The sequence below is a fragment of the Equus przewalskii genome, chromosome 14, assembly GCF_037783145.1.
Source record: "Equus przewalskii isolate Varuska chromosome 14, EquPr2, whole genome shotgun sequence".
NCBI lineage: Eukaryota > Metazoa > Chordata > Mammalia > Perissodactyla > Equidae > Equus > Equus przewalskii.
The window spans coordinates 40587914-40609722 of NC_091844.1; the positions used below are offsets into that span (position 1 = coordinate 40587914).

Consider the following 21809-nt stretch of genomic DNA (forward strand, 5'->3'; position numbering starts at 1 on the left):
AGTCTCTTCTTAAAGTCTCTCTTAATTTTGGTAATTGTCTTTTTTTCCCCTGGGAATGGAGCATTTTAAACCTCCGTTAGTGAGGAATTCATGCATGCATTAGAAATATTAGCAAATCATGTCCATGTTAATGAATGATAGGACATTTAGAGGAAAATAAAACAATCCCCAAACATTTTCATACATTTGTAGTCATCAGAATCTCACGCTTTAAATAGATGAAAGAGATTTGTGAGTGGCATAAGTCATGGCAGAAATAGCCTTGGGACATGAGTTACTCTATTCTATTACGTAAAAGTCTTGCTGCCTTGTATAATAGCTGCAGATTAGCAAGTACAATGGAAAGGGTCTCAATATTTTTCTTAAATAAAGATTTGCTATTCTCAACAGAAAACCTCCAAAGATTATGCTAGGATAGGTACTCTGCTCTGTTAATATAAATGACTCCAATGTATATTTTTTCCTAGCAGAAATACCTGCACTTTTTTTAAAAATGCAGCAATAACTTCAAACTTCAAAGGTCTAAACTTCAAAAGGTTTTTTGCATTCTGCTTGATGGGACAGCATCTTATGCACACATGCTTTTTTCCCTGCTAAATGCCTTAATAATGAGCTCGGGTTCAGATTTTGTGAATCGGAGCCAAGTAACTCTATTTTATTATATTTGCTGGGAAATGAACTAGCTCGGGGTAATTAGGAAAGCAATTTTATTAGCTTCTATTTCATAAAGATTGTTTTTTAATCAGAGTCAGAACTTACTAGAAATGATTCTGTGCTCATTGCTTGGGTCTCAGGAAATGAAGTGGGGCACCGTAGGTCCTAACCCACAGTAAAACCAATGTGACGAAGACAGAAGCTTTGCTCTTAATCTCTAACAATGCTGTAAAAATAAACCCAATCTGATGGTGTTGTAAATAAAAGGGTCACAGCTTACGATTACCTGTGTCTAGTTTACTATAGACTAGAGCCTTGACAACTGAAGAAATTAAAGCTTTCTTTTAATTGACCAAGGAGTCTTGGATTCAAGTTGTGAACAATCCTGGTTTGGGGGTTTGGGGGACTGAGGTGGGTAGGAAGAAAAGGAGAAACCTGGATTAGGTGAGTCATGTCTTCAAGAGACAAATGAGAGAAGGAATTGGGACTGATAGTGTATTTAGATAATGTAGTGCAGCTGCGAAAAAGACAAATGCTCTACGGAGACACAGCATACGAGGGAGGTGTTGCTTATAGGAAAATGGAGTTCCTGCGATCGTGCCTCTCCTGGCAGCCACTTACGGAGCACGGCATACTGTTTGGGGCACCTCATTATAAAGGGAACATCAATACTGTAAATTAGAGAGAACTCAGAGAAGGGTGACAAAAAAGATAAAAGGATTAGAAGAGATGACCTATAAAGAAAGGTTAAAGGAACATAACATTTAAAGCTTTCAGGAAAAGGAGCTGGAGAGATGGAAGCCTATGCTAACTGTCTACAAATATTTGAGCAATAATAATTTTAAGGAAAGAAGGGGATGGCTTGCCGTGGTTGAGAATGGTCTAATAAGAAGTAACGGCTTGAAACTAAGGAAAGGGGAAAATGTCGGTTAGGAGACATTAGGAAAAATTTCTTCCCAGTAAGGGCAATTAGGCACTGAAGTGAACTGCCTGGGGAGGTGGCAGAGGCCCCATCACTGCAAGTGTTGCAAGTATTTAAGAGGAGCTAAAACACTCAGAGAGCTCCTGTGAAAGGAAAGAAAGCCTACCCTGTTCTGAAGACATTCCCATATAGGAGAATTGGGCTAGAAAACCCAGGAGGACTTTGCCAATGGTCTCAACTGTAATTTAAACCTCGTAAAGTGAGTGTGTGGAGGGTGGCGGTGGAGGTGGTAAATATCGTCCAAGAGAAAAGCCCATCCTATGTGTATGGGAAATATCTTTCCAAAAAGCTGTTATTTTGTATTGTCGGTCATTAGTGTTGGTGTTCCTCATTTCCGTTTGCAGTTATCAAGACATTTACATACATCATTGCACAACACCTCCAGAAGTCAGAGCTAAAGTGGAAAGGGAAGGATGCCTCTGACAAGGAAGCACACTTAAAAATGAATGGTATGAGGTTGTGTGCATCAGTTTCTGTTGTGCAAGCAAAGGGAAATAGAGAAAATTGCCATGTTCTATCATGTCGGATGAGCTGGGACAGGTGATACCGTGATCAGGTGTGCATGCATAATCAGTCCCCCAAATAATCGCCATGTGGAGACATTCCCCCCAAATCTTGCAGCTTCAACTGATTCTTTGCGAGTGACTCATAAATCTTGGCCTTGAATGTGAATCAAGATTCCAAGCTGCAGGCTCAGGGGTTTGTTGGATTTATTCAACTTTAGTCTTTATTTATAGACATAAAAGTGTATTATTGGTTGTAACATCCAAACAAAAGAAAACAGATTGTAAGCATCCATTAATGTTTTCCCAAAAGGGAAATCGCACGTTTCTCTCGGGTCTTTCATTCTCTCCTTTGTAATATTAAGATGATGTCATAAACTCGTAATTACTTTGTGATGTTCTCGTGCACTTTATATCTGTTGGTTCGGAGATGCAAATTCCCTCTCTGATCTGAATGCAGCAAACAATATGAGCAGGTGGAAGATAAGTCTTTGGTGGCTTGCAATTTAGAAGCCTCTGAAGTTCTGAATTCTGTTTAAACTCTGTTGTCTGGGAGGGGAAAGATGCATTTAAAAAATCTGGGATCTTGCACTATATGCATGAGATGAGGTGTTAATTTCCTGGAACAGTGACTCTTACTACCAGAAAAGAAAATCATTCTGGCTAACAAATGAATGTAAGGCTATATGAAAAAATATTATTGTATTTATCTGACAGAAATTTTTCACCCACTAATCATATCCAGGAAAGCAAAGATGCTTTAAAAGAAGGAATATATTTGTATGCATATTATTAGATGTTTAGCTTTCAAGAACGTGTGACATTGGGATAAATAGAAAATACAAAAGATAGGTTCTTGAACAAAAAAATGATCATGAGATGGTGACTTTCTATTTCCTTGGCCAAATCTTTGTTCTTTTACTCCCAGCTCATCTCTTCAATTCTGCGAGAAAGGGGCCATAAAGTATCTATTTCCGAGCCCTCTTTAAGCCTTGCTCAGATTTCTTATTGCTCATTGCTAACCATTTTAATTTCTGACCTCTTCTGCTCCACTAGTTATAGACCCATTCACTGACCCTCTAGGATTTCCAACTCAGTGATTTATGTCCTTGCCATATTCATGTGAAGCGCCAGCATCAACCTCAGAGAGAAAGAGAGAGAGAGAGGTGCTTCCCCACCGTTCTCCTGCTTGGCGTCACAGCAACTTTTCTTTACGTTTCTCTTTTCTTATAATCTTAATAATGATCTTGTTGCTGGCAATTTTAGATGTCTCCAGAAATGCCTGCCCAGGGGAAAAAAATAACAGAACTCCTCTTTTGAGTTTTCATCGCTGCAGCTATTGTAGACCGAGAGGCAACATTTTCTTGAGTGGTGGAGTTTGGGACAGGATGGAGAGAAGTGATCCTACAGTAACTGTCTGATCAATAAAAGCTATTGACTTCTGGGAGAGTCAGAGAGGGAGGGTAGGGTCTGGGGACACGTCCTTCTGCCTTGGCTTTAGAACCATCTCTCTCCTTTGGGGAAACAGAGCGCTTCTTCCTTTATTATCAGGGTGTTGAAGGTTATGGAGCCATCCGTTGGAAGGAGCTGAGCCACTCTTGTCATTTGTTTAATATATGCCTGCTCCAGTCTTCTTATAAGTTGACGAGTAGACCAACAAATGTGGATGACATTTGCCAACTTCAGCTGAGTTGTTTGCATTCAAGGGTGAGTTAAAGGTGATTTGGCTTTTGAGCTTTGTTTAGCCAGTTTCATATATATTCCTTTCTGTATCTTTTTCTCACCCCTATGTTTAATGTCCAGTCCTTTCCCCCATTCCTTGCATTCTTTACAAATCCTAGGTCTTCAGCAAGACAACCACTTTTTATGTGAGCCCCGCTCATGGATCAACTTTATTTCTCTCTGACCCAGCCACGTGCTGTGTGGTAACACTGTTCAGAATGGAATACAAATGCAGACTAGCGAGGCTCTTTGTCAGGATATGGACGTGTCCCACACGTTGATCCTGTTTAGTTCTTAGAATCTGAAAACTTAATCATACACTCTAAGAAAAGGCTTTGATAAAGAATTTTACTCCTGCATGTTCATTTAAGATTTAGACTTGACGTATTAACGCCAAATTTAAAATTGTGTCCTCTTCATTGCAATCCTCTGTAGTTACAAGGTTCTAATAAATATTATGTCCTCCCATCATGCAATTAAAATTTTCCACCTCATTTCACAATGCAAAACATTCACATGTTGTCAATCATTTTGAAACATGATTTTTTGACATCATATAATTTCGCTTCATTTTTTCAGACAGACATCGCACCAGGAAATTATTTAAGAAAGAATCCTATTATATCTTTATTTTTCCACCAAATTTCACCTTCAAATGCAGTCATTTGTGTACATTTCAGTAATTTCAACAATAAACTTGTGAGGAGAGGGAATGGCAACTCCTCAGACAGACGTTCCCAGATGGGTTTTGCCTCTCTCGTGCGGCTGTGGCTCAGTTGTGGGAATCCGGTTAGAAAACACGGTTTTAGCCACGGGAAGTTTATAAGTCTTGCTGCACAAAGTGAAAAGGTTGCTGCTTGAAACAGCTACCACCTGGGAAGCTGGGAGAAAAACATGCGTATGCTGTTGAACTTTCCTCTGTCTAATAACTAGCAGACACTAATGATTTGCCCAACATCCTGATTTAAGATGGCGGTAGTCAAAAACAAGGCTGCCTGCTGGTTGTCAGGTAGCCCACCTGTTCTCTGAACCAAAGTTCCCCTGACCTGTGCCCAACGCAAAGCTGTTATCCTTTAAGCCACTGCTAGATGTGAGTGCTCACCTCGTTTGGCTCTCTTGCTAACATTCTGGGCTGCATTTGGAGAGAAGCTTCTTACCGGAAGCGCCACATTGCCTTTTTTATGAAGGAGGATCTTTGGAGAATGACCTCATGGATAGCCTTTGGGGACGTTGGGGTGGGAAGTGAGTGGAGGAGAAGAGGAGGGTTCATCTTGTCTGAGCAGCAAGGGAGAGGTAATGGGAAAATGTTGACTAAGAAACTGCTCAGTTCAGTATAGGATGAGTATCACTTCCTAGTTTTTTAAAATAGGGGGGGTTGGGTTTTCAAGAGGATCAACCATGTTATTTCATGACTTGGTGTAGTTTTTGTGAGAGGAGAAGCAGAAAACAGCTAGTGGTTGAGGGTGAGGAAGATGTGAAATAGGGAAAGCACTGTTGAAATGGTGTCTGTATTCTCTAATAGGGTCAGCAAAGGTGGTTTTGATTAAAACAAAGGGGCCTGAGGAGGCAGAACACCATTTTGGTGTGACCCAAAGTAGAAAGGTGATTAGAAGAGTTTATTAGATGCCAGTTTGCTTATCATCTGTTAGCACAAGAAAGTTAATTTAATTAACACTCTGTGATATTCAAAATCATATGGACTTTGCAATGGGCCAGATTATTGTTTCCAGCCAACCACGCAATGGCAAGAATTTGGAAGCTGCTAGGCCTGGGCTCTTTCTTCATGTTCTGCTGCTGCTTGTTGAAGATATTCTAGGTTTACATAGACACTGTAATGTAAATATCAAGAAATATACCAAAGAGTGAAACATTCAATAGCACAGGAAGGATTTCTTTTAAGATAGTTCCATCTAATACTGAATGTTGTATTAAAGTGATTACATTTGGGATTTTATTAATGTTTAATCTGGGAAAGTACTTGGTATGGAGTAAGATTCCATGGCACATTTTTGAATACCTACTGTGTTCTGTGCTTTAAAAATATTATGTCATTTAAATCTCACACCAACCCAACAAAGTTGGTATTATTATATCTCTTTTACTTATGTGAAATCTAAGATTCACACTAAGTCATATGGCTAATAAAGTGGAGAGCTCAAAATCAAATCTCCCGTACTCTAAATGTTTGTTCAATTTAATGTTGACACTTAAATCCATACCATGTTCTCTTATGGATATTCGTACACACTTATCTATTAATTACACCCCCACATGTCAGAATACCCATTTGATTTTTGGTGGAATGACTAGTAAATTAGAAGGATACCCTTTATGATAGGCAAAAACATGCTTCCCCATCTTTCTTCTAAGTAAAGACATTTGTAACGTTCTTTAAGCCCAAATCCAGAAGGGTTGTCTCCAGGGACCAGGGGATGCTTAACTTTGCTCTCTAAAGCCAATTGGGCTACAAATGAAGACAGCAATTAGCATTCAACATCCTTGATGACTTTTATCTCCCTCTCTTGGTTGACAAAGTGCTTATCACTGTGGTACCTAAGTCCATTGATGTGCTTGCTAACTTCTCATGAAATGGTACTGGAAGAATAACTCCTTCCTCTGAGCTGTTCAGGGCTTAGGTCATAGATAACCATTTAATTTTCTCAATATTGCCAGTCTTTCATTATCTGAACTCCTATGTTCTTTATACTTGTGCAACATTAATGCAATGAAATTCTTATGTGATGCTGAGCAGTCTTTTGAACCACAATAAGATATATTGAAGAGTTTATGCCATGCTGTGTCTACATACTACTTAATAGTTGCTTTAGGAATTATTTGGTGCAAGGAAGAACATCAGGGCCGGCCTGGTGGCGCAGTGGTTAAGTTTGCAAGTTCCACTTTTCGGCAACCTGGGGTTCGCCGATTCGGATCCCTGGTGCAGACATGGCAGCGCTTGGCAAAAGCCATGCTGTGGTAGGTGTCCCACATGTAAAGTAGAGGAAGATGGGCATGGATGTTAGTTTGGGGCCAGTCTTCCTCAGCAAAAAGAGGAGGATTGGCAGTAGTTAGCTCAGGGCTAATCTTCGTAAAAAAAAAAAAAAAAAAAAGGAAGAACATCTACTTGAATAAGCTAAAAAAAAAAGGTAGGTGTTTTAAAAGGCTTCATGAGCACTTCATGAAACCTGCGTGTACTCATAGCGCTTTGCCTCACAGAAATGGGAGTAGAAGTGGGCATCCACTCATCCTCTCTCTCATCCCATCATCTCTCCTCTCTGCTTCTCTTCATTTCTATGCTTTATTCTCATCTCTGATGATCAATTTCTCTGTTTACATATCTGCTTACACATGGCCCATCATGGCTGCCTTCAAATGGTGGCCCTGGCCTGCAAATCTACATGACCATCCAGTTCATATTTCCCACGTCAAAGTAAAGCAGATTCTAGTTTTCCTATTTCAAATTCCTGGGAGAAAGACTGCTGCAGCTGGGGTCATGTGTCCACTCCTGCTCTAAACAGTTGTGATAGGGGAGGGTGGCTGGAGAGGAGAGGTCAGGCAGGCTGGGCTCCTGCTTTCAGGACACTGGGAAGGTCTCCTAAGAAATGGGTTAGAGGTAGAGAGTTTTGTCTCTCTAGAATCAAGCATAGTAAAGATTATCTGGAAAAAGTGGACTTAACTATGTACAGTGATGGGTTTCTAAACCTTATACTTAAGAAAGAGAAACAAAATTCTCATGCAGAAAATCATGTGCTGGACATTTTTAGATAGAAGGGCTTCTACAGAGCACCAGAGAAACAGAAGGACCTGATCTTGGATCTCAGGTCAAAAATCTCCACTCTTTCTAGACTGAAGTCACAAAGTGTATCTTGGGAGGTTTCATGTCTATTTCTACATACAAACCCATTTGTTTGAATCCAGGGAAAAGAGAAAGTTGAATTCAGCCAAATATTCCATCCCCTCTCCACCCCCATCCCGGAAAACACTAGAAAACCACCTTTCTCCACCCTAATCCATGTAGTTTTCATATGCAGACACAGCCACTGCCAGGTATTATTGCCTTTGTGCACATGGCCCCCAAAGTCTTGAGGAACCCTGAAAAATTCAGTTAGTTATTAGGATATTTCTATCAAGCTATTCGTAGATCATAATCAGTGTTTCTAATAATCCTGAGTAGATTTCTGTGATTTGCTGAGGAAAGGTTAAATTATCATCAGTTCTTGGGGAAGGTTCGATTGGAGGGCAACTTCTCTTGGTGCCTGGGAGCTCCCTCCTCCTCCTCCTGGCAGCAGCATCGTGGTTTGGTCATACAGAACCTCACTCAGTTCAACTGCTGTTTCACCAGACTTGAGGCATTCCCAGGCAGCCAGCTCACTCTCATGAGATGAAATATCTATATTTGAACAGGCTGAGACATCAAGTCTCTTCCTTTCGCTCTAAGGTTCCAAGCAGAATTGTTCTGCCATCACAGGATGACCAGTGTGGTCTATTAGGTAAGAAATATGATCCCACTTCTAATATCCAATTTGCTTAATTTCTTTTCCAAAAAGTGCTTTTTGCACAGGTCACTGGCCCTGAAGTGTGTGGCTGAGGGTTATGAGGGGCTAATTTCTCTCCGAAAGTGCTTCACTGTCCAATTGGAGACAGGTATGCGTATAGGAGCTCGAAGTACTGTGTTCTAGTTCTACTGAAAGGAGAGTTCTAGCACAAGAGAGCTTTGTGTTTTCTCCATCTTCTAAAAACTGTTTAAGAGCATTAGATTTTGTCCCTACTGCTTCTGTCCTTAGCCTCTCTAAGGGGCCTAACCTTGGGGTGATGCTGAGAGATTGCCTTGTCCATGAGTACTGTCAAATTGCTCCACTAGGTAAGATATAAAAATGTAATGAACCCCAGCTGGAATGTAATCCTACAACAACAGAATCACTTGAAAGAGTGCTGGCTTTTGTTTTCTTGTCCTTTGGAGGATTGCTATGCATGGGCAAAAGAGACTCATAGCCCTCAGTTCCTGCTCCTTTCAGGTCCATGTAAGCAACAACAAGAGTAACAACGTTTTAAAGTAACCTATTTACTAGACAGTATTCCAGATACTTCACCTGTATCATCTCATTTAATTCTAAAAAGCACCTTTCGAGATAGGTCTTTTCATTGTCCCGATTTTGTAACAGAATAAGCTGGGGTTCAGAAAGGTTAAGTAACTTGCTTTGAGTCAAAGAGCATGAAAGGAGTGGGTTAGGACTGGCACACAACGTGAGTCCAGACTTTGTGTTTGTAACCACTGTTATATCACCTTCTGAATACAAATCCACCCAGCCAGTAGTAATGTGGGCATTTAAGGGCAAGACCAAGGTGCCTTCCCTTTGTGATCATTTCCTTCCAGTCATACCTAAATTCTCTTCCTCAGACTTCAAGCCTAATGATGCTTCCCAAACCATCTACTATTGTGGGAATTTGAAGATTAGGAGAGAAAGAGGGGAAAACAAGAAGAAGAAGAGAAGAAAAAGCAAGGAGGAGTTGGGGTGGGGAGGGATGAATAGGAGCACAGAGGAGTTTTAGAGTAGTAAAACTACTGTGTATGATACTACAATGATGGATCCACGTCATTGTACGTTTTCCAAACCCATAGAATGTACAACATCAAGAGTGAACCCTAACGAAAACAGTGAACTTTGGGCTCTTATGATGTGGCAATGTAGATTCACCAGTTGTAACAAAGGTACCACTCTGGTGGGTGGTGTTGATAATGGGCGAGGCTATGCATGTGTGGGGGCAGGGGTATATGGGAAATCTCTGTACTGTCTACTTAATTTTGCTGTGAATCTAAAACTGCTTTAAAAAAATAAAGTCTTAAAAAAAAAGCTAAGAGGAGAATGTGGGAGGAGTGCTAAGAAGCTGTTTATATCCTTTGAAGAAGGAGCGTGGAAGGGGCACACTACTTCCCTCTTTGGAAATGCTCATCTGTTTTTAATGGCTTCTTTCTCTCTTAAAAGGGCCCCAGAGATGACAAAAAGCAGGTCATCAGAGACTCGGCACTATGACAGACTGAGGAGAAAGCCTCCTCCAGATGTGGGAAGATAAACTTTGCATCAGAGTTTCCCATGATGCTGCATTCAATGAGTTATCTCCATTGGAGAGTGTGAGAAGCAGAGTCTGGCCCCTCAGGGAGGAATCAAGAGTCCTAAGATTCTGGGTCCATCTCTCCCTCTCCAAACAAGACCACTGGGTCCATGGCGGGGAGACGTCAGGGCATGGAGAGAAATTTTAATGGGAGCATTTGAGTATAAACCTATTAGTGTGAGCAGAAAGTGATCAGAAAGTGATCTGAGCATCAGTACCTTCCTGGTGGCTGGGTAGTACGGAATTAGGAGGGGAGTGAGCGCCCAGTATGAACCTCTGCCTGTACCCACCCACTTCCTAACCCTCTGTCTGCTTTTTCCCCTTACTCCTTGTTGTCAGTGAACACACTGCAGATTTTGCTTATTTAGGTTATTTATTATTTAGCTTCTTCCTTTGTGGAGTGTAAGCTCCATAGGGGCAGGGATTTTTGAGTATTTTGATTACATTTAGGAGATCTTCTTAGGTGCTCAATAGATATTGTTGAAGGAATGAATGCTGTTGGAACCCACTTGGACAGTCTGGCCGGGAGGCAGTGCCTCTGCTTTCTTTTTCACAATAGTCATTCTGTTTTCCTCTCTCATTGTCTTGTCTCAGCTATTTTGTAGCCAGGTGGCTGGCTGAATTGGGTTTTTGGGGTTTTTTTTGGCCTCAGCTTTCTTTCTCTCTGTTTTTCTATCCTCCATACTGTATTTCATCCAGTGTTTCTCACTGTCATTGGGAGCAAATTTCTCTGTTTCTCCCTCTCTCTTTTTCTCTCCACAAAATCTTTATGCTAAGCCATGAAGTGGTGTAAGAAAGATGAGGATGACAACCTAGGGTAGACAAGGGGACTAGCAATTTATCCCAGGAGACAAGAGGTTGGAAAGCATCCTGGTGTGAGGAAGGCAGATCCAAGGGGGTGCAAGCATCCTACTCTATCCATAGGACTAAGTTACCCAGACAGAGAATGAACCATTGGCCCACACCCACACTGGGTTGTGGGTCAATAGTTAGCCTGGATCAAACCATCAAGATGAGATGGTTTTTTTTTTTATGGGAAAGAAGCTTTCAAAACCTCCCTTGATAGCATTTCCTGGCTAAATACTATGTATGTGTGTATTTATTTATTTAACTAGTGCTTATAAGTGGTTCAAAAATAAATATTAAGGCACCCAGTAGTACCATTGTTATCCCCTTCCCTCCCCCTTTTTATAGATGGAGAAAAGAAGCAAGAAGACATTAAGTAACTTGCCTCAGAGTAGGAGGTAATAGTGGCAGAGCTGAAATTCTTAGCTGTGTACCCAGCTCTGGCTCCAAAGTCAACATTTTAATCCACCAATCAGGCTACCCTTCCAATATTTACTAATACTTTTGAAGTATTGGTTATGGTCTCAATAAAAATCTTCCATAATTCTCTAGCTCTTTATAAAGGAGATGACAAAAACCTACAGTGGAAGCTAGGTGGCTATTTTAACTTCAAAGAAAAGGAATTTTCTTGTCTGATATGTTTTGTTTTGATACATTGATTATCCAATATATATCTGCATACATATATATTAAATATATATAAACATACATAGATCAGAATATATACATGCATATACATATATATTCAAATGCCAAATGGATATATTTGCCTAATCCATACAGAGCTTCATCAATATTTCTTCTTTATTCTCTTTTATGCCAGCAGCTTTCTTTATGCATTTCCATTTTCCACATTTTTCAGAGTGATTGGATTAGGTTGCATACACTTCTCCTGAAATATTACGTGCATACAATCCACATCCACATGCATTGGGTCTATAGTTATGATCTATCATTTCAAAAATCCACATGTTAAAAAAGCGCGGAACAGGCCCTGAGTGCTGTGAAGTATTAGGTCCAAAGAACCCCCTGCCATTCATCTTCTCACCAATGCAGGGACTAACAAGACCCTAGAGTTTTTGTCTCATTGGCAGATCCTTTGTCCTAAAACCGCTGAAACCACACACACGCGCACACGCACACACACTCCCACACGTATGCATTTCCACACTCAGTGACTCACATCCACTTTGTATATCTAAGAGAATTAATCCATTTCACAGTGAGTCGGTTGCTGCATAGTCAAGTAGGAGAAGAATACCTAACTAGTGTGCCGTTCCTGAAATTTTTAGAGGGGATATGGTATTAGCACAAGTGTCAGTCCAGATTGTTGAGCTTCGTCTGCAGGATGATTTGGGGAAAAACTAGATTCAGAAGTGGTTGGGCAAGACATCATTTTTAACTTTTAATTGCCTCCACCTGATGTTGTCCCTCTGTCTCTCCATATTGCTTTTTCCTTATGGCCTTTATCATTAAATACTCCCAGCATTTCTGGTGCCACTGTTGGAACTTCCCCCTTTATTTTTTCCTTTGATCTCTTAGAAACATGATAAGACAGCCTTTCTTGTTTGACTTATGGAAATCGGTCTCACTGCTTGGAGTCAAGCCATGTTTGTTGCTGTGTAATTTCCTGACGGGTGGTGTCTCACTCTGCCAACTTCCTGGACAACCTCATCCCTGCACTGGGTCCACAAATTCATTTTTCCCCCCTTTTATCTCAGTAGATTTCTGCGATGGTGTGTGCTCACACCTCTGAGCATACATTCACTTTACTTCTGTCTTCCCTTGCAGTCCACTGCTCAGACCTCCTGAGTCCCTGTCCTCTGCCTTGTGAGATTTCATGACTGGTCTAAGGTTGAATATACAAGTAGAACAAAACCACTGACCTGTTCGATATGTTTTTAGATAAATTCATGAGAAAAAGAAAATTTGATTGAATTAGTTTGTTCAAATGGAAAAATCTTGTATCCTGTGTAGACATGGTATTCTTCACGGGGTATTTCAATCACTAGTTACTTATGCCTATAAAGTCTACAAAGCCCAAACACCCAGATTTGGTCAGTCATCCTTGTCTGTACAATTCCCCAAATAAGGATACTCTTACATATACACATATCCCAATGGTTAACATCATGGACCAAACATCCTGATTATTTTGTGAATTGTTCACAGTTTAGCTGGATATTTTGACTCTGTGTAGACACAGATTACAGAGTACTTCCCAGTAGGTATCTTTTTGAATCAGTTTTATTGATGTAGAACAAAGTTTCATTTGCTCACGGGTTTTAATTTAAAAAAGGAAAGCTAACGAATGTTGGATCACATTCTTCAGTGAAGGTAATAAGCCTTACATGTATATGTAAAAAGCTACCGCTCTCTGATTGTCAAAGTTTACTTCTTTCTTTTCAGATTCTTCTTTGTATTGTTTTACAATCTAGGTATATCTGTTTAACATGAAATGCAGAAAATGACAGGGCTCAGACAGCTACTGCATCCAGTGACAAAGATTACTGTCATCCTGGCTCATCAGTTAATTCATCATTGGCAATGGTCCATTCCATTTCCTGGTAGCCTAGCAACAGCCAATGATGGGGAGGGCTGTTTGCCATGTGACAATGGTATGTGGTACTTTCCAGAATGCTTTTACATAAAAATAGGATGATAATTTATAAATTTACATTTTTATTTTAATAAATGGGAATATTTGGTTTTAGGGGTTGACATTCAAAAGGGAGACAATTTTATTTTGCAGACCATGACTTTAAAGTGCTGGACTAGCGACTTGATAATAGAAATGGAGCTATCAATTTCACACGTAAACAGGGTTTAAAGTTGAGCCTGTGAATGCCTTACTTTACCTTAGAATGGATGATGTTCCCGTACAGAGTAACGATAAAAAATAATATAATTAAATGAGAGCTAGTCTTAGATCAGTGTGTGCATATACACATATGTATATACACGCATGCACACACGACATAGGATTTTGAGTCTGAACTTTGGCACCTAATTTTCTTTATCATTGGATAGGAAAAAAGCAAAGTGATCCATGAGCAGCAACAATTATTGCTGTCCTCAATATTAAAATAAAAATCTTTCAGTTTCTCACAATCCTCCTAACCCTCTATTGATGATTCATGGTTCGGCAACTCATTTGAAAATCTGCTCATTTGTTTTCACTGATTGAATTTCCTGATTGTTAGTGTGTATAAATGTGTTAGCTACTTTTGAAGCTATTTTCTGTTAAAGAATTGATAGAAAATCCTATTTAAATGTCATAATGCTTTTTCTCTTGTTATGACAGTATCACTGAGTAAATAGTTTTATTTTAGTGCTATAGTTAAGAAAAATCTATAATCACCTCCTCATAAATCTTTTCTTAAAAATCTATATTTAGCTTCATCTGCAGAGACAGGAGTGGAAAATAGGCGACTACCTAAGACATGAATTCCGTTAAATATTAAAGAGATCTCATCAATGATTTTATTAGTCTCCGAGCTCAGTAAAGGCCTCACTGACATCTAAAGCCTAATGATTTTTTTAAATATATTTAAAGCCTTGCACTGCACCTTTAAATATTGAACAATATTGAAAAATATTGAAGCTCTTTTTTTGTATATTAGCTTTAGGCAGAACTGTTGTATGATTTCCACTCCTTTCATGACATTGTAATGATGTTACCACATACAACTTTATCTTGCATGAAAAGGTGAAGTCATGAGTGATTTCTCCAATTTAAAAGCACTCAACCCTCACAGTGCTAGAAATGAATATTTTGCATATATTCATGCAACAATGATTCAATTTAAGATTTCTATTTTCAAACATTGCTTGAAACCTTCACTATGTTAGTAGTAAAATTGCCAAAATGTGTAATAAGATTTATTATAGATGAGTAGCATTTTATTTAGTATTTCGTGTTAACACGCTTTTAGGGTTACCTGGTTTAGCAGGAGAATTCATCTTTCTTTTCTAATCAGAGATAACATTTTATTGTATTTTTAAAAATACTGTTCCCATACACATATATATTATGGCACAAACTGAATTTTCTCTTGCTGGCAACACAGACCCAAACATTGCTCATGTCAAAGCTCAGTGTACCCTCACACAAAGCCGCTCTGATTAAAAAAAGGAAGAAAGATTTCCATTTCTCCTTTGTAATCCCTGGCCCTTCTCTCCAGAATAGCTGTAAAACCCTTTTGCTATACATCCTTAAAATGGGTTCGGAATTTTGCTGCCGATTTTCCCCTTTAAAGGGGTCTTGTTCCAGTCTTGTTTATACTGTGTAGATGCCTCGTGCTGTAACAGCATGCAAACGCAATGTTGTAAGTTTCCTAGAAGCCACATCACGGCATATGTTACAGGCACAAAAACTATAGGTTGGCGGGAGCTCTTAATTGAGGGGCTGTGTTTCTGAAAGAGGCTTGCACAGATGGAGGAAGAGATGTATCTAAACGTGGTTACCTATGGGCTTAGATGTGAGAGAGAGGGAAAGTATGTAACCATTTCATGACCATGCCTGTGATTGTCACAGGGGAGGCATGAAAAGGTAGAAACTCTTACCATTTCTGTGTTTATTATGCGTATTTAGGCCCTTAACTCTTCTTCCCATTCCAGATTTTCAATCATTTCAGCAGTAAAAGAGGGAGACTTCCACAGACCTGTTTTGCAGGCATTAGAGCAACACGCTTCTTCCCCAAGGGTATTTATAAAGCATACACGGACACACACCACAGCCACATAAACACACACTCACACACAAAACAAGGCCCTGTGTATGTGGGCAAGCTTATACCACCCCCCCCCCCCAAAAAAAAATCCTTATCCAAAGCATACACTTTGCCCTCGAGAAAGGAAATACTAACTCGATTTTCATTTAGAGGAAACCTATATAGTTGCTAGCAACCAACTCCATTTGTTGGTGCGAAGCCACTCACAGATGACACACCCATAGCAATGTGATTTCTTTGGTTACTTTAAATTTTGTAGTAAAAATAAAGTTATGGGCAACTGGAGATGCAGCATGCCAGTTTGTGACTTGTTCTGCATTTTGGGGAGAGAAAGAGAGTGGCAATCTTATTAGACCCCTGGGTGGGCCAAATTTTCCTAATTACATGGAAATCAGAGGCAGCCCCTAGACTGGTATCTTACCTGCATGAAGTAAACACTCCCCTGCTGTCACTAATGTCCTATAAATCATGTTAAAGAGAAGCATAATTAACATTTGTGATCAAATCAACCTTCAAAGTCATGAGGTGCTTGAGTGAATGAAGCCACATGTCAGCGCCAGCGGTGAATAGATTCTCCAGGGGAGAAGGCTGCGGATGGCTCTGCACTCCTCCTGGCCCGCCCACCTCTACCCCTCGGACCCTCGGACGTGGGAAGGAAGTTTGAGTGAGGCAATCCTCAGCAGCATACCACATTCAGTTTTGTGGGTCTAAGCTCATCAGGAGGCAGTGGGTGTGGGGTGCAGAGAAGGAGAAGTAACCCCATGGCACAGAAGAATGAGCAACTTGATTTAGTCTGGTGAAAGCGTATCTTTTTTGGCCTTGGCCAAATTGGTTCTGTTTGTCTTTCAGACCATTTAAAGAGGATGATATTCCTGGTTAAAGGACAGGTACTTTTGCACAAGTCATTTTATTCTTCATTTTTTATGTTTCTTGAGAAAATTTCCATCCAATTGCCAAAGGCCAATTAGAACTCAAACTCATCTGGAGATGGGTGCCCAAGTGGAATAGTTGAAACATATTTCTGAGATTTCTAGCCCCCAGGACAACATCTATATAGAACCCTGAAACTCCTGTCATGGGCGACAGTACTTTTCTTTCTTTCAATGACAGAAGAGACTTTAGTTTCAAATTTTTCTAGAAGTTACTGGTAAACTTGTATTCACATCAAGGTATAAGCAGTTGATAGCAAACATCACAGTTTTGATCTGGGTTTGGCTCTGGCTCTGAGGAGTTCACAGAGTTTCCCTCCTTACTGCATCTAGTGTAACTAGAGAGAGAAATTTTCACTCAGTCCCCTCCATTGGCGTGGCTACCCGGAGAGAAACATGGCCCAGCAGTGGCAGCATGGGCTACCAAGAGCCTGGGATTAGGGTTTGCATTCCTCTGCATTCCTTCTGGATCCTCCAAGGAGCACAGTATGTGGATTCACCTCCTCCGAATTTCCCATCAGCCAATGCTAGCTTTATCCCTCTTGCACTGGGTCGAGGTGGAGCCTGTGAGAAGAAACGATCCTTAATGCTTTCTGCTCCATTGGCTGGATATGTGTGGATGGGGGGAGGAGGAATGTGTCTGGTGCTAGGTTATGCTGACTCCTTATTTAAATAAATAAATAAATACAATATTAAGAGTCCAGGCACCATGTGTACTCCAGAAAAGTACATTTTCTGCTAGAGTAATATAGATTACACTGGTTTTGAGGTATACTTTCAAAGACCTTATAGGTTTTCTGGAGTCTACTCCAAGTTTGCAGTTTCAAATATTATGTTTAATAATACAGATGTGTGTGTGTGTGTTTTGGTGAAGGGTATGTTTTTAGTTATGTAACTATATCCTTTTCAAGAGAGGCATTTTTAAAAATAACAAGAACTAAAAGTGGTTTAAATTTTATAACTTGGAAATGCTTTTTATATAAATGAATTCACAAATCAGAAAAAGAATTCTTTATTAGGTCCTGAGTTCTAAATTATGACCCAGGAAATATGGTTACTAGAGTTATGTATGCCGCCCTTCTTTTTTGAGTCTAAATACTTGGAAAGCAAGTGGCTTACAAAGATAAACCCAGCCAAGCTTGTTATTTGGTTGCTTAGAAAGACCAGATCCTGCTCCTCTCTCCCTCGAACCCCACACAGAGAGCTCACCACAGTTTTACTCCTGTCTTTCATTTCACTTTACGTCATTTTACTTTGCGGAATTCAGACAAACTAAACTATGTTTAAAACAAATGAGAGAAATACAGTTTGAATTATTCTAGGAAAAAAGTGTTTATTTCCTCTTTGAAAAGATCCTGTTAACTTGAGCTAATACTACTGCACAAGAGCTGAGGTCCATGCAAACCTTCCTGGGAATTGCTTGAGTGATTTCCTAAGGTTATGCTTTCATGAGATGCTGAATCCTTTGATTATCTCTGCCCCCAAAGAAGAAAAGCTTATTCAAATAGATGATTTGACTAAGTTTTTACCTAAATAAGCCTATGGTCTTTACTCCAATATTACCCTCTTAGGGAGGTCTTTACTGACCATTCTGTTTAAAATTGCATAACAGCCTCCCCCAACCCCTTCTGCCTTCTTTTCTGTGCTTTCTTTGTCTCCAAGATAGGTACTACCATCTGACGTACTATATATTTTAATGATTTGTTTGTTGTCTGTTCTGCCAACCCCCTAACTACCCACTTCACCCATGATGTAAACTCTATGAGAGCAAGGAGTTTTCTGTTTTGTTCACTGAATCCCCGAGGCCGAGAACAGCGAACAGTGTCTGATACATAGTAGGCACTCAAGAAATATTGTTGAATAAATAAATGGAATAAATGGATTGGATTTATCAGGTTGACTAGTAATTTTTTGTAGTATATAACAAATTTAAATTTGATGAATTAGTCAAGTTTACTTTACTTTTTTGCTGTCTCTTCCTGTCTTTATAATTTTGGTCATTTTCTTTTCTGTGTCTTGTTCCTTTGACAATTTATGTGACACCAAGTTGTGGGGAAAAGGAACAAAAAATCCATCATTCAAGTTATTTTACCTCATGTAGACCAAGAAAACCTGCTATGTCAGCAAATTTTTCACCTTCCAACTAGTTGTTTTGACACTTTGAGGACGCCACTTCTGTTTTATGCAGTGTTGTTTAGTCTTCATGGTTTCACAGCACAAGAATTTGATCACAGGACACTTGACACATTCCCCAGAGTAAAAGAACTGGAGTAGATAGTTGGGGCTGCCTTGCTGGAGTGTTGAAGCCTGAAGTCTGAAAGTCCTGAATTCTACAGAGCTTCTATCTTCTGCCTTCAGTGATACAGATATAATTTATATTGTATGTAACTCTCGACCAAGAACAGTCATTAAAACCTAGCCACCATGTCTTACTCATCTTTTATTTCTGGGGATAGACAAAAATACAATGTAATACAATATAAACATTATATGTATATATATTATATCCAGAAATTATATATGTAAGTATATATATATGTATAAGTATATATATATATATATATATATATATATATATATATATAGGGGAGAGAGAGAAGAAAGGAATGAATGAAGAAATGAAAAAATGATGTGTTGGATAATGCTTGAATCAGTGTCACTGAGCATAGTTCTTCTCTTTTGCTCTTGTCTTCTTTTGCTCTGCATGAAGAATCTAGACCCCTTTACTTTCTGCCCCTCTTTGGCTCTCTTCTGGATGAGGAGACGTGCCCGGCACCTGCTGGTGTATTTTTATGTGATGTTTGGGATTTTCTGGGGTCTTCCCCAGAGATGACTGTGTGCCACTGGGGAGTGAATAACACAGAACAGTCTACAGGCTGTCGGAGCTGAGTAATCACTGGGAATTCTTCAAAACAATCTCAGGTTTGTAAAATTTTCCATAGAAAATAATAATAACAGTAACAATAGCAGCACCAGCAACAATAAACAAGATATGCCCTGTATGCTTCCACCCAATTATTAGCTAATAATGCATAATTATGATTAATTCCACTCTTTAAATGCAGATTCTAAAGAGCAATAACCATTTATTTTATGTTTTCATGTTATTTTCCTGCACGTCCTTTATGTCAATTATGTGTTTTCAGGCACATCTGATTGTGCTCTACTGTGGTTTCGATGGGTTGGTAATTGTACATTAAAAAAAAATAACAACACGTGTTTAGTATAAAAATTAATTATGTTAAGCATTCCTACTAATTTTGCCAGGCAAAAAATGGCATCCCACAAATTTTCAGCATAAAGCGGGTGGCCAGCCCACTTAAGAGCTTTATGATCTGTGGCTGGGTTTTGCGAGTGAGCTCTGTCAAGGCAGTTTTCTCAAAGCTGGAGATGGAATGCGGTGGACAGCAGCGTGCCCCTGCTCTGGTCCCTGTGTTCCCTTAAAATTCATCTCTGGCCTCCATCTAATCAACCACTTCCCAATTACGATCATAATAACAGCGCTGGAAATATTTTGAAATGTCGCTGCGATCCAAATTGACAGAGCTCCTGCCAGCACGCTGGACGGTCAGGGATGTAGCTTCCTTTTTCTGGTTTGGTCTATTTATAAGAAGTTGATTCCTGGTAATAATGACGAAAAACATTAGAGATGCCGTAAAAAATCTACCCAGAAAATCCATGGGAGTAGGGGAGGGGTGCGATAGCGGAAGGGGGAAAGGAAAAGGAGGGGTAGAACCAGAAGGAATTGGATGAAAAAAGTCTGCTCAATATTACAATCTTTTGGAAATATTTTCTTGTGATGCATTAAAAATATCTGATTCTTAAAACAATTTTCTGCTCCTGTAACTCAAAATACCGTTCAGTAAGGGGGAGGGGAAATGTAACAATTAGTTGGCTTATTTCTGAGATTTTATTACTTTGATTCTTTTTGATTTAATCAGCCACGAACACAACTCCCAGCAGACGGTGACTTTTGCCTGAAATGGGCTTCCTGTCCAGAACGGTGGCTTGTGATTGTAGGCTAATGTTAATGAAACATGAAAAGGCAGACCCTTTTTAGGAAAATTTGTTATTAACAAATAAAGGCTTGGTACATTTAGAATCACACCAGAAATCACACCATCGAAAATATGACCGGAGCAGATTCTGGAGCCAGCCCGCCCTGCTCAAGTGATAAATTTGTTTACATCCTTTAAAAGTTCTAACTCAGTACAGACGTAGTGACGTCCTACTTTTCACATTCATGTTCAATTCACAAACATAAAGAGACCCTGAGCCATTAGGGAAGCTTTCATTTTGGCTGGGGAAGGATGAAATGATAGTGATAGTGGCTTTCATAGCAGAAAATAATTGTATACTTTTCTTATTATTATTTTTGGCAAGGCGCGCACATTTCGGCTTTCCGGTGTATTACATCATTACATTGTATAATGCATCATAATGATAGAGTGAATAGAGATGAAGAAATGCCAGCGTCTGCTGCAAGTTAAAAGAGAGAGACATTGCATGCATTTTCAGCTGGGGAGGCTGCTGTTCAGCGAAGTGTTCTCTGAGATGAAACAAAGCTGCCTTCCTACTTGGCATTCACATTAATTGTGGACTTGCCAACCGGCCGGTTTCATTGGTGTATAAATTAGTGGAGAATAATTCTACTTGTCTTAAAAAACCAGAATATCTAGGAATGCTTCCTGAGATGGTGACTTATTTGTTTTTCTGTGGTTTGCACCCAGCTCCCAGAAAACCTCCAGGATCTGCTAAACACAAAAATGGTCTGTGTTCTACCCTGGCATACGTGCGTAAGAGATAATGGCTGTCATTAGGACAAATTATTAAGAAGTTTTATTATTTTCAGCAGCCTATTTTTCAGATGTATTAAAATGAACCATTTCTCAAATCCTCATTATTGAAAAGTGAAAATCCATTGACGTCTCCTGAGAGGAAATTTAAACATGCTGATTGTTATTAAAAATAATACTAGTAAATGCTAATCTAGAGTCAATGATAGTCTAGGAGCCACTGATCAGGATGTGTCAATGGGATGCTAAAATAACCAGTTACAAAGGAAAGGAAAATTTTAGTCAGTTCATTTATTTGTTATATTTGTTTGCTATTGTGTTGCAAAATAAATGTTTTTTTCAGTGGCTAAAATATATTTTTTGAATAAACCAAATTTAGCCAGATGCTGCTTCCTAAGATGTTCTGAATTTCTTACTTCTACAATTAGAGTGATGATAAACATATAGTCCAGGGCTTTCAATGCCTCTTTAAACTTTTATGATTAAAATTAACTGAATCTTAAACATCCGCTCTTTCATTCCATAATTGTGACTGT

The 21809-nt window shown here is 39.4% G+C and overlaps 1 long non-coding RNA gene across 5 annotated transcripts in view; it reads left to right on the forward strand.

Annotated features, from left to right (window-relative positions):
- The window catches only part of LOC139075758 (uncharacterized), a 47633-nt gene that overhangs the window by 24942 nt on the left and 882 nt on the right, over window positions 1-21809 (forward strand). The gene's annotated exons all lie outside the window — the stretch shown is intronic.